The sequence below is a fragment of the Marmota monax genome, unplaced genomic scaffold, assembly GCF_021218885.2.
Source record: "Marmota monax isolate L192 unplaced genomic scaffold, Marmota_monax_Labrador192_F-V1.1 WCK01_AAM20220418_F8-fsc00034, whole genome shotgun sequence".
NCBI lineage: Eukaryota > Metazoa > Chordata > Mammalia > Rodentia > Sciuridae > Marmota > Marmota monax.
Window position 1 is genome coordinate 1,627,206 of NW_026693934.1, and position 12,780 is coordinate 1,639,985.

The window sequence follows — 12,780 nt, forward strand, 5'->3', positions numbered from 1 at the left end:
CTTTTATCTGTCTATGTAATTCATTTTCAAAGTGTTCTTTCACTGTTTGGATTTGCTGTCTCGTATCTTCTTTAAGGTTCCATTCCATCTGTCTAAGGTATTCCTTGAGTTCTTTATATGACCATTTTTCTGCTGACTCTAGGTCCTCCTGAATATTTAGGCTGTCCTTCATTGTTTGTACTCCTTTTCTTCCTTGCTTTTTTATGCTGCTCATGTTACTTCTTGTTCTGTTTGACTGCTGAGTTCCTGTTTACTCTTATAGATTTATTTGATGCTGTCGTGCTGGTTTCAATGCAGTTATCTCCTCCGCCCGTGACGCCATTTTTCTGCCATGGTGGTATCCCTTGCAAATGGTGACCGTTTGTTCCCTTTGCCGGGTGACCAATGCAACGGGTGGGTCCTGACTGTCTCTCCCAATCCCCGTTTCAGTCCTGTGGCCACTGCCTATGAAGGCTCGGTTGGCTTTTACCTCTGTAAGTTCCTAAGGGCCGGTCAATTATTTCAGCGGGATCGTTAGTGCTGAGTCACACAAAGCAGGCGAACCGGAGCTTAATTGCCTCCGATTCGGGCTCTGTGTGTGTGTGTTCTGAGGGGCCCAGCCTGTACACCCCAGATCCACGTCAGCTCAGCATTGCCTAGTGATCCTGAGCAAACAGCATTTAGACAGTTTACGGCTCCCTATGCCTGCGCAGTTGAAGATGTCAGAGACTTGATCTCTCTGCGCTTGCCACCATGTTACATCTCCTCAATGATATTCATGTTGCCCTTACAGCTTCCTGGTATAAGCAAGTTCTTGGGATTATACAAACTGCTGCTTCTGTTTCCAGTCCAGATTTCTAGAAATGAAACCCTGCCGCCGTCGCCTCCGTCTCTGGGCTGCGCTCACGAGCGCTGCGCTTGTCTGCGACCGTAGCAGAGCCGCCCTGGCCTCCGCAGCTCTTCAGCCCGGTGCCCGGCCCCAGGGGCCCAAGCGGCTGCCGCCGCGGCTCTCCGTCCCCCTCCTCCGGAGCACAGGTCCCCTGGCAGGGGGGTGCAGAACGACCCCAGAGCAGGCTCTGCCCGAAGGTGCAGCGGCGAACAGGCCACCGAGACGCTCGAGGCTGCAGTCCAGCCTTCGGAGGACAGGGCTTGGCACGCAGCCCAGCTCCAACCTCTAGGTGTGGCTGCCGGACAGTGTATACAGAGCCATCAAGACAGCCAGCAGAAAGCAAATGGCGGCTCCCGCGGAGTGGATTTTCGGCACAGAAACCACAGCCCCGCCAACAATCCCAATCCACAAACTCTCCCTGTATAAAAAATATTCAAAAAAAAAGAAGAAAAAAATAAAAAGAATAAAGAAAAAAAGGCGGGGCGCACTGAGCTTTCTTTGCCTCGGGTACTTACAATCCACTGCTGATTACACATTCAGCTTCTCCGCCCAGAGCGAAGCGAAAGAGGAAGCAGATGGGAGCAAAGCGCCCGCGGCTCTGAGCAGCCAAGCATCTCTTTTTCGATTTCTTTGTTCTTCCTGCTCCTTGGCAAAGTGGTCCGCTACAGATTAACGGTGAAAGGAGCTCTAACAGACTGTGCGAAATCTCTATTAAAGCTGCTGCTTTGAGCACCACGCTCAGCACTTCAGCAACCCCCGTACGCAGTGGCCATCTTCTCTGTTTTTATTCTTTCACAATGGATATTCAACTTCCTGTAAACTCTAGATATTCTGAAAACTTGATTCTAGAAGACTTGTTCATCCAGAGAAAATTGTTTAACAAATGTGTACTTTTACTATTGATATTCTTTTTCTAGAGGGAGGTAACTCTTAAGCTCACATTATTAAATGTTTAGTGTTCCCAAATCAAAATGTTTTAAAGATCTTTTAAAGGAAAAGTTGAAATCGAGGAATTACCTCAAATTCTGTTTCATGGATATTCTTTCAAATACTGAATTCAAGCAATGAGTAGCTATTCCTCATATAAATATTTATTTGCTTTGTCTCCAGTTATTTACTGTTTCTATTTAGTAACTCCCAAAATTGAAAATAAAGCTAACTAGTTCCTTAGTTCCCAAGTTCTAGGGTGCTTAGATAAAGTGCCTGTAGTCTGCCAGTTTTTGGACAGAGTAGCTCACAGAAAGTACAAGTTTCATATTTAGGCAGAAATTGGCATATTACTAATGCCCTCCTAATAATGACTTTGTCAAAAACACTGATTTTGTCTTCCTACCAACTTCTTTACACCCCTTAATGCAGTTTTTGGAGAGTGGCCAATCTTATCCTAATGATTATCCAATTTGCTTTCTGCCTTTAATATATTTAAGAAACTCCTAAAACTGGCTTTGAATTTTCTTTGCATCTATGATGTCTTTTCTATTAAAATTTTGTTTTTATATGTTTTTATACCTGATTCATGGTTATTGGACACAGGCATTTAAAAAAAAATTAATATATTTTTTATATGTGGCCTTTCAAAGTAGAAAATATGCTGGTATTTATGTGAAATTTTTTGTCAATAAATAATAAATTGTCTGCCTTTAGCACATTGTATTGTAATGCTACATTGTGCTGTATAGCCAGGATTCTTCAATTTAAAGAAGCTTCTGTAATTTCTATCCTATCTAATTGGTCTTTCTGCTTATTTCTATATAGTTACTCCATTCTTTAATTTGTATAGTTTGTCATTTTTTTTTATATTATTTTCTAGGGCAACCACTACCCTCATGTTACTCTTGTTAATGAACATTGTCTTGGCAATTCTCATGTATTTATTTATTTTTCTAACTTAAACTCATTTGTTCAAGTTCCAAATGAAGAAATTATCTTGTGATTTAATTTGAGATTGTATTATTTTTTGGGTAATTTGGGGAGAAATGACATTTTTATTTCAAAGCATATAGTATGAGTCTCTCTTGTCTATATTGAAATAATTTGTGTGACATTTCACAAATTCTGAGAAACCTCAGTTATTTTACCTAACTTATCAGTATCTACCACTTTTAATTCATGCTGTTAACTTTAAAATTCAGTTATTCTGATGTAATTAATATTTCTTTCATTTATTTAGGTTTGTATTTGGCTATATCAGTGCCCTACCACTGAACTATGTCCCGAACCAATTTCAAATTTTAAGTTTGCCACAGAGTCTAAGTTGCTTAGATTAGCCTCAAACTCGTGATCCTCTAACCTTAGCCTATGGAGTATCTGAGTTTACAGGCATGTACCACCTTGCTTGGCTATTATTTTTGTTTAACATCGATGTATTTATTTTTCTTTGAAGGAAAAACCATAAATAGCTTGTTAACTATTACATTCGCACAATTTTTACATATTATTTGATACTTAGGAAATATTTAAGAAATATTTTTGAACAAAAATACTGACGTTACATATAGAAGATGTTAGGATTTCAATATGAGGTGTCTCCCAAAAGCTCAAATGTTAGGCAATGCAAGAATTTTCAGATGTGAGAGGATTGTGTTATGAGAGTCTTTACATAATAATTGTATTCATCCACTGATGTCAATTAAGTGGGCTGTAAATATAGGTAGGTAAGGTGTAATTTGGTAGCTTATAGTTTGTCCTTGGGGTTTATATTTTGTCCCTGGTGAGCAGAAGTATCTCTGATTCCTTATTGCCATGTCCTGAGCTGATTCTTCCTCCATACTCTTCTGCCATGATAGTCTGCCTCACCTCAGGCACTGAACAATGAAGTCAACACCAAATGAACTTTCCCTCCTGTAAATTGTTCTTTTTGTCAGATCTTTGTGTCCCAGTGGTGTAAAAGCTAACTACAACAGAAATTGGTACCAGAAGTGGGATCATTGCTATTACTAACCTAATGATGTTATTCAGAAGTTTTTGGATTGTGAATTTTGAAAAGTTTAGAGATGCAAACTGAACAGGCTTTAAAATGTTTTAAGTGGGAATTAACGGGTAGTTTTGTGGGAGTTCAGAATACTAGAATGATGCAGGGACTGGGAATAGTAAAGACTGGAATCATTAGGCTTCTGAAGAGCAGGAGTATTATTTTGCAAATTGGACTAGCAGCCATTCATGTTATATTCTGGCAAAAAGAAAAAAATAAGTTTTCTATATTTTGCCTACCTGAGACTATGTGTGAGTCTTAATTTAAAAGTGATGAACTAATTAATCTGGCAGGAAAATTTCAAGTTAGCACAGCATTCAAATGGTGGCATGGATATTGCTGGTGGCTTTTAGACATGTTTACCATGATAATCAGTAGCAGAAGGCAGAGCAGAATGATTTGAAAAACTTGCAGTTTGATCAGAAAATTGCCAGCAAATCTGGGGCTAAAGAACAGGTAATTGTTAAAGAGATTACAGCCACCAAAGAGACACTGCTAAGTACTTTACACAGAAACAATAGGAAACATGGTTTGACGGCATCTTCAGAATTGACAAAACAACACTGATTTCAGGCTCAAGGATGTAAAAGTAAAAATTCCTTTAAGAAGAGAACATGGAAGCACCTGCTTGCGCAGGGGTCTGGGGGTGGATGTATATTAGGGGCTAAGCAATTGTTTCACTGAGTTCTGCTGCCCAGACACTCAGAGGCTGATGCAGCCATGGTCCCCAGAGGCTTGGCTATTGCTTGAGATGATGCAGACGTTGACATCAATCATGTGGTGCTTATTCTGATAGTGTAGGGTCATGGAAGCTTCCACCAACATTTCAAAGGAAAGTCTGGGACACCAGGCAAGGTACAACAGGATCAGTGTCCCTGTGCACTGCTCCTGAGAAAGTGATGCATAAAGATGTGAGAAGGAAGCCAAACCTGCCGTGGATATTCCTGAGATCAAAAGATACCAGCACTATGGGAAGGAAATGTGCAAGATTTGAGCAGAAACAAGCTAAGAGAGAGGTAATGTGGTTTCCCACCTGCAAGACTATAGGAGTGGAGCTATACAAGACATTTGGAGAACACATCATGATACCATGTGCCCCACATGCTGGACATGAAGCTACAGGATTGTTAGCCCAGCTGTATTTTGGTGTTGCTTTGGTCTCAAAACTTTACTCTATGACCCTATATCTACCTTGCAGAATATAATTGTTTACTCTGTGCCATTATATTTTGGATATAGGTAAATTGCTTTTGATCTCAGCTCATGGTGAGCGTTTGCCTTGAGTCTTGGGAAACACTGGACATGGATTTGTGAATAATGCTGGAGTTGATAATGGGTTAAATGTATTTTGAATTGTGAAATGGGCATGAGCTTTCAGGGGCCACTGGTAAATGTTATTCTTTGGAGCTCACATGTTACATAATATAAAAATTTTCAGAGGTGAAATGATTGGATTATATGAGCCTTAACCTAAACACTGGATTGATCCACTAATATGGATTAAATAGGCTATTTCTATAGGCAGGTATGGTGTGAGTGGAGGAGATAGATCACTGGGGACATGCATTTGGTTTATATTTCGTTCACCAGGAGGTGAACAGAGCTCTCTCTGCTTCCTGCTCACCATCTCCTGAGCTGCTTTCCTTCTTCACACACTTTTGCCATGATGTTCTGCCTTACCTAGAGCCCAAAGCAATGGAGTCAGTTGTTATGGACTGAGACCTCTCAAACCATGAATGCCAAACAAATTTTCCCTCCTGTAAATTGTTCTTGTCAGATCTTCTAGTCACAGCAGCAAAATGACTAACAGAAAATTTTAATTAGAGAATCAATGTGTTTTAAATGGGGTACGTAATTCATTCATATTTATTGTGGTGATAGTTAATACTTGTTTTTATTTTAATCATCTTTTTTTACACTATATTTCTTTGCTTTCTTCTTTTGTTTCTTTCATTTTATGTTAATAATAAGATTTTCTTTGTTTACAAAGAAATTTGAAAATATTATGTATATACTAGCTTGTAACCCATACATTTTCAAAACTCTACATTTTTCAGCACCAAAATAGATAATCTTGTGTCTACTCTTAGCTGCTTAGTCTTGTGTAGAGTAACATATTTGACAAAATGTTTCTCCTTTTATCAAATTCTACACCATCTTTTGTTAAAAAGATGTTATGACATACAATGAGATTATTTCCATTATCCTAAAATAATAGAAATATATTTTAAGCATTAATTTTTGTACTTCTATTAAATTTTCTGAACAAAAATCATTTACAATTTATTGTTAGGAAAAATACTTCTATTTTTGAGATCTAGTTAAAATTCTAACTATGATAAATTCCTTTATAATAGTAAATTTTCTCCTGATATTTACCTTGCTTCTTGTTTTACTTTGTACTTTTAATTTTGTTATATTATATATATATATATATATATATATATATATATATACACACACACATATACACACATATACACACACACACATTTTTTTTTTAAATCCCAGGTTGCATTTTTAAAATGTGTCTGCTTCTTGTCTCTCCAACTAGATCAATCTGTTCCTTTGGGAATTGCAGTAAGTTTTGTAGAACATGACTTGGTGGACAGTTCATCTGGTTAGACTTTATGGCATCACTAAATAGATTAGATTGTTAAATCAGTCAGGATGCAACAGGCTACCTGGGAAATTCCCCTGAGTAGATTACCAGTGGTAGCCTGGTGGAGTGATAGCAAGTGTCAGTGTGACACAGTTGGGAGTCCCAGTGTTACAATCGATTGTCCACCAAAGTAAGTGTTACAATTTGAGGAATTTAAATGACTACTACAAATAAAAATAATTTTAAGTGTCATAATTTAGTAACACACCTAGAAATGGGGGTAAGCATCCAGAAATACTCAGTACTTGATCATTTCATTAACTGGTCAAGGAGTCTTTAAATTATTCTTTAGTAGAGAAGAGATTATTTTCATAACCTGGAGTTAGGAATCTGAAATTTAGACTGCTTCCACCATGGGTAATGAAGAAATGAGAGAGGAGATCCAAGCAGGTTTATAGAGAAGTGTGGATATAATAGGCTCTCAGGTAATACAATTGCATATTGGATGGATTTATATTTTCCTAGCTAGTTCTTCATATGTTCAAATAAGATATTTTCATTGCCTTCACATTAAAGTGCAAATTCTGTAATATGTATTTTAAAATGCTACACTATCTGACAACTTTGATTTTTCAAAATTCAACATAATCGGCTCTCACTTTATTATATAGCAATATGTGCTTGACATCCTGTTCCCTCTGCTAGAATGATCCTCCCTTGCTTTTATTCATAGTAAAGTATTCAAATGCCATCTGAAGAGTTTCCTCCTTGGTGAAACCTTTTTTGCTCCAGAGTGACTGAAATGTATGTTTTCAAAGCTTCCACTGTGCATTATGCATTTCTTCATTTATAGCACTTAGCAGGACACTTTTTAATAGTCTCTTCAGACCCATTTCCTCATTAAACATATAGCCCTTGAAAGCAGGGGCCATGACTTTCCACTGGAGTGACTAATCCCAGCACCAAGCATTGTGCCTTTCAAATAACAAGCGTGCCACAAATAAATGAGAACAGAAAGGAGAAAGGCAAGAAAGGAAATTAAGACCTCCTTTTTTGCTGCCTACTTATATCATTGCTTCCTTACTACTATATCAGCTCTACATTCAAAAGCAAATTAATCCAGAGCAATAAAAATTTTAGCTGGTGACTGTATGTGTGTACATAATTTTTCTAGACCAAGAACATTAATAACATTTGTTGATGTAAGTACATTACATAGAACATGAACTGAGTTTGTTTGAAAGGATCTAATTATAGTCCGTCATCTAAGTGGCCACTCTGAATAAACAAAGTCTTATATATTTAGTCTGTATTGGAATACACTTTTTACCAGATAAACACAAAGTGTGTATGACATAGTTGGCTATGTTTAGAAAGCATGTCCCTTATCCCTTATTCATCTTGTCTAGCTAGCCCTTTGACTCCAGGCTAGAGAACAGATAAGGAAAAGAATATAAAAGCTCAAAATATCCAATGACCCACACCCAGATATTAGGAACACATAAGTATATGTGTTCTTTATTTCCACATAATATCATTTTTAAATGTTAATTTGGAATTTAAGGAGTCTCAAGAATTCAAAGATTCTAGTTCTATCCACATCAATGATTAGACCCCCTTTCGGAAAAAAAACATATTCTATTTTTATTTTCTAAAACTTAGAGCTGGTTAATCATGCTTCTTATATGTTAAGCAAAAGACTTACATCTGGTAAACACAAATTTTCAGATTTGTATTTTTAAGTATAGTAATCAAGACTATGAAAGCAGACACACCATAGAAGAGTAGGCAAATCTGAACTTCAAAGTAGAGAAAATTGGGGTTGTGGTTGTGGTTCAGTGATAGAGCGCTTGCCTAGCACATGTGAGGCCCTGGGTTCGATCCTCAGCATCACACAAATATAAATACATAAAATTAAAGGTATTGTAATCATCTACAACTACAAAAAATATTTAAAAAACTGTAGGGAACATTTTGGTAAAAACAACTAAGTGGTTAAAAGCAAGTTTTCTTTCATTTCTTAGGTAAGAATATAGAGGAAAGTAAAAATATGTGACTGCTTATCTTTGAAGATTTTTACTGCTATCACTTAATTTTTATTTTAAACAAAATTCAACGCAGTAACAATTTTTTTAAAGCTCGCTTTGCTGTAATAGCAAAAATATAAAAAGTATCCTATAGGGGGCACTCGAGTACTGTGAACTGCAGCATCTGTGTTTTCTGGAGTCAGATTTTGTTTAGATGGATAGAGGAAGACCCTGGGGCACATTTCCATATTACCTTTTATATAGAGAACAAAAGTAAGTAAAATAAATGAAAATACACTCTGTCACACTTCTATCCCCCCACGAAAGACAATAGAATATTAAAAGGTATGGTTAAATGGCATTTTGTGCCTTATAATTCTAAAAGCATTAAAGTATGACACGTAGACAGCTAAGTTGGTCTGAGTTTTCAAAATTCTAAACAAGATTTCTTCTACATTATAGCTCAATGATGGAGATAATTATTCTGTTCTGGAGATTGTTAATTGTACAAAACAAAACTTAGCATCATGTGCTTTTCCAGGTTTCAAAGTATAGTAATATAACAAAGTTTTAAAATTACTTTGAATAATATTCCTAAGAAGGAGGTAGTATATCACTTGCACGGAGAAGTTGTAACAAGTGATGGTTCTTATTAGAAGGGGAGGATATGGGTAGGAGAGGGCAAATCCACTCCAGTAGACTATGTTCTAGTGTCCCAGATGTTATTCAGCTGAACTAATTTTTTTAAAGCTATGAGTTTAATTTAATCAAGATCTAAATGAAAAACCTGTGACAGCACCCACATTTTTTTTTTAATGGTGGTGGAGTGGAAAGTCTTATTTAGGCTTTGAAACTGCAGCTAAAAGTAAGTTGCTTATTTATTTTAATATGGTTCATATCATGGCCACTGAAGAAATAGACCTTTAGGTACCCTCAGGATAGTGACATAAACCCTATTAAGCACATAAACTACTAATCTCCCATTGAATTTCCACCAAAGCACTTCACAGTGCCCCTCATTCAGAGCATGTTTTGTTACTTTCATAGAAGAGAACTCAATTTGTGCTTTTGATTTGAAAACAAGCACATGTGAGTACTAAGCACATTACTTCATTAATTTGCTCGTTTGTTTCATGTTTGTAAAGAATAAAGTCATTTTCTATACCATTTGTCAATTCACTAACTTGAGACACCTGTATGCAGGTATGCTGATTGAATTATATTACCTGTATATACAACATGAAGCAAGTTATTAATCTTGCTCCCCATAAGATGTAGATACATAAATGTTTTCTCTCATAAAACTGGCTAACATAACATTAATCCCTAACAATAATTTGAGAAGGGTCTCAGGTTCTTGATGTACTTTATAAGCATCAAACTTTAAGTAAGAGAATGCAAGCAATCGGTAACTGAGTTTCTTGTATTGAATGATGTTATTATGGTCAGAGATAGGATTTTCTGAAATAATCCTGATTAAAAATATTCTTCCTTTTGCTCAATAATTATATTTATTGGACCATGTTTTGTATTTTTGTTTTGGAAACTGTACCGATCAAAAATATAAAGTGTGTTGGAGTTGTGGCTCAGTGGTAGACCACTTGCCTGGCAAGTGTGAGGTACTGGGTTCAATTCTCAGCACCACATATAAATAAATAAATAAAATGAAGTTTCATTGACTATATATTTATTTACATATACATGTATATAAATATAAAAATATGAATATATGTGTGTGAATTTTAAAAATATATAAAGTGTGGAGGTATAGAGAGCCAAGTGAGCTTCCTTCAGAGGCAGACATTTGCTACTCTAACATCCATGACGATATAACTTGCTTTCACATGCAACCTACGAGTCATAACATGATTGGTTCTAGAAAATTCCCAACCAAATTCAGGCGTGGTGATTCATCACCCTTTAGTATATTCTATTGTAGATGACAACAGCGTATGTTATTTTTTCTAAGTATTTCCCCAATAGTTTGATATGTCATTGTGTAAATTTCCAAGCTGATTAATCTCATTAATTTTGCATAAAAATGTGAAAACTGCTATCCACAATCCTATAATAAATTTTATGTAGTCTCTGCAGTTAGGTCAATTTTTGGTTATATAAATAAACACACATACACACACACACTCACATATACACACAAGCATGTAAATATATACACGTGTTTTTCAATTAATTGTAATATAGTTTTTAGAGCCATGTAAAAAACATAGAAATTATTTCTCACCAATTTTGTTCACTTTGTTTTGACAAGGAGAAAGAGAATATTTTAGTATAATAAATTAGGATTGATAGCTACCTAAAAGTATAAAATAGATACTTCTTTTTTAAATGGATTAATTTTATCACAAACTAAAATATAAATTTTGAGTGACAAAATACATTCTTGGTCTTCCCATGTCCAAACATTGCTAATTCATGCTTTTCTACACTTTCTATTGTGTATGTGTGAACAGCTTTATCATAAAAACTTATTTTTGTGGTTGTTTTCATTTAGTGGGGTTTGCAAAACGATGTGAATGATACTCTTGGTAAAGTCTATTTACAATGCAGAATGTAGCAGTGGAAAGTCATAAAAGCATTTAATGGTCTTTCAACTATAATTTAACTTTGCCAGGATTCATGCATAAAATCACACATTTTCACAAATCTTGATAAATATATCTAGGTCCAAATGTCACTATTTTTCTTCCTACAAAGAGAGGCTTGACATAAAATTAGGGCATTCTGTTCTGGGCTAAAAAGCTCTTTTTGCGTTTAAGTTTTTATGGTGATTAAAAAGTATAATTTTCATAGTAGAAAAACACTTTTAGAGGGCAAGAGACATTTTCGATCTGAGAGAAATGAATTTTCTTTTTGCTTAAAAATAAATAATGTTTTCGAAAAGTTGGTTCTGTAAGTTTTTCTTCAAAGCCAACTTTTAAATATGTAAAAACGTGACTCTGAGTAAATGCCACTTACCACACACTTATTTAGTACTTACTCCATGACAGGCACTGTGCCAAAGGGAACTGTTGACAGTCCCCTACAGCAGCTCCCAGTATTGAGTGTGGTACATTTCTAAGAAACATTTGGGTTTCTTCCTCTCTCTCTCTCTCTCTCTCTCTCTCTCTCTCTTTAATTGTGATTTTATATTTTGCTACTCTTTACTATTTTATATTTTAGTTTACTATGTGAAGGCTATTTCTGAGAGAGAAAGAAATAATAATATGAAACCAAATGTAACAAAGAAAAACAACTGTCCCCTCTAAAGTAAAATGAAACAAAACAAAAAGGAACTATAATTGACATAAATACCTTAGCTCCCAAGTCTTTTTTACACTTTAATAGCAGCTCATTTTATTAAAGTATTTATAGTTGAAGTACAATTAAGGTGATTCTTGTATTCTGTTTCTCAGCTCTCTGTCAATTGACTGTGTCTAACCTCTTTGTTATTGTATTATCCTGTTTACTTCAGATATAAGGTGTGTTCCCTGACAGAAAGGACCCTGGAACAGCAGATATAGGAAAGATTAACAAGTTCAAGGGAAGAATTGAAAAGTCATTAATCAATAGTAAGGCCAATTGTCTCTCGGTATCTACTAGGAGAAAGTTTATAATGAAAAGAATGAGAAATTTGTTTTTTGTTTGGAAATTATGAGATGCCAAAGGCTATCCACAAAGTAAGCGAGAAAAATATGGATTTATATTATTAAATAAAGTGGGTTAGATGCTTAAGTCTCAAATAAGTCTCCAAATAAAAGCTATAATAAAAATAAATAAATGAATAAAAGGTGAAAAAGGCTTTCCCAAGTTCTTTTGTCTTCTGGTTTTATGTGAATCCACAACATAAAATCCTCAAAATCTGATAAATCCATTAAGAGTTATCACGGACAACATTTCTGTGTTGTGAATTCTGAATATGTCTGAATTTGCTATCACGTTTTATATCAAAATATGTATGGTGTGCCAAATGATGAAAAATGAATGTTCTAAAACTCAATATACTTAAATATATTTTGTTATTTCTTGATTGTGATCTAATTCTAATGGAAATCTTAAATTTCTCTACGACTATAAAGATATTTTTCAAGAAAGATGGAGTACTGACTTTAGGGGTATTCTTGGGTAGTGGTCTTCTTACATTGTGCCTGTGATTTTTTAAAATTTTATTTATTTATTTTAGTTGTAGATGGACATAATATCTTTGTTTTTATTTGTTTATTTTTATGTGGTGCTGAGGATCAAACCCATGACTTCACGCGTGCAAGGCAGGCACTCTACCACTCAGCTACAACCCCAGCCCCTGTACCTGTGA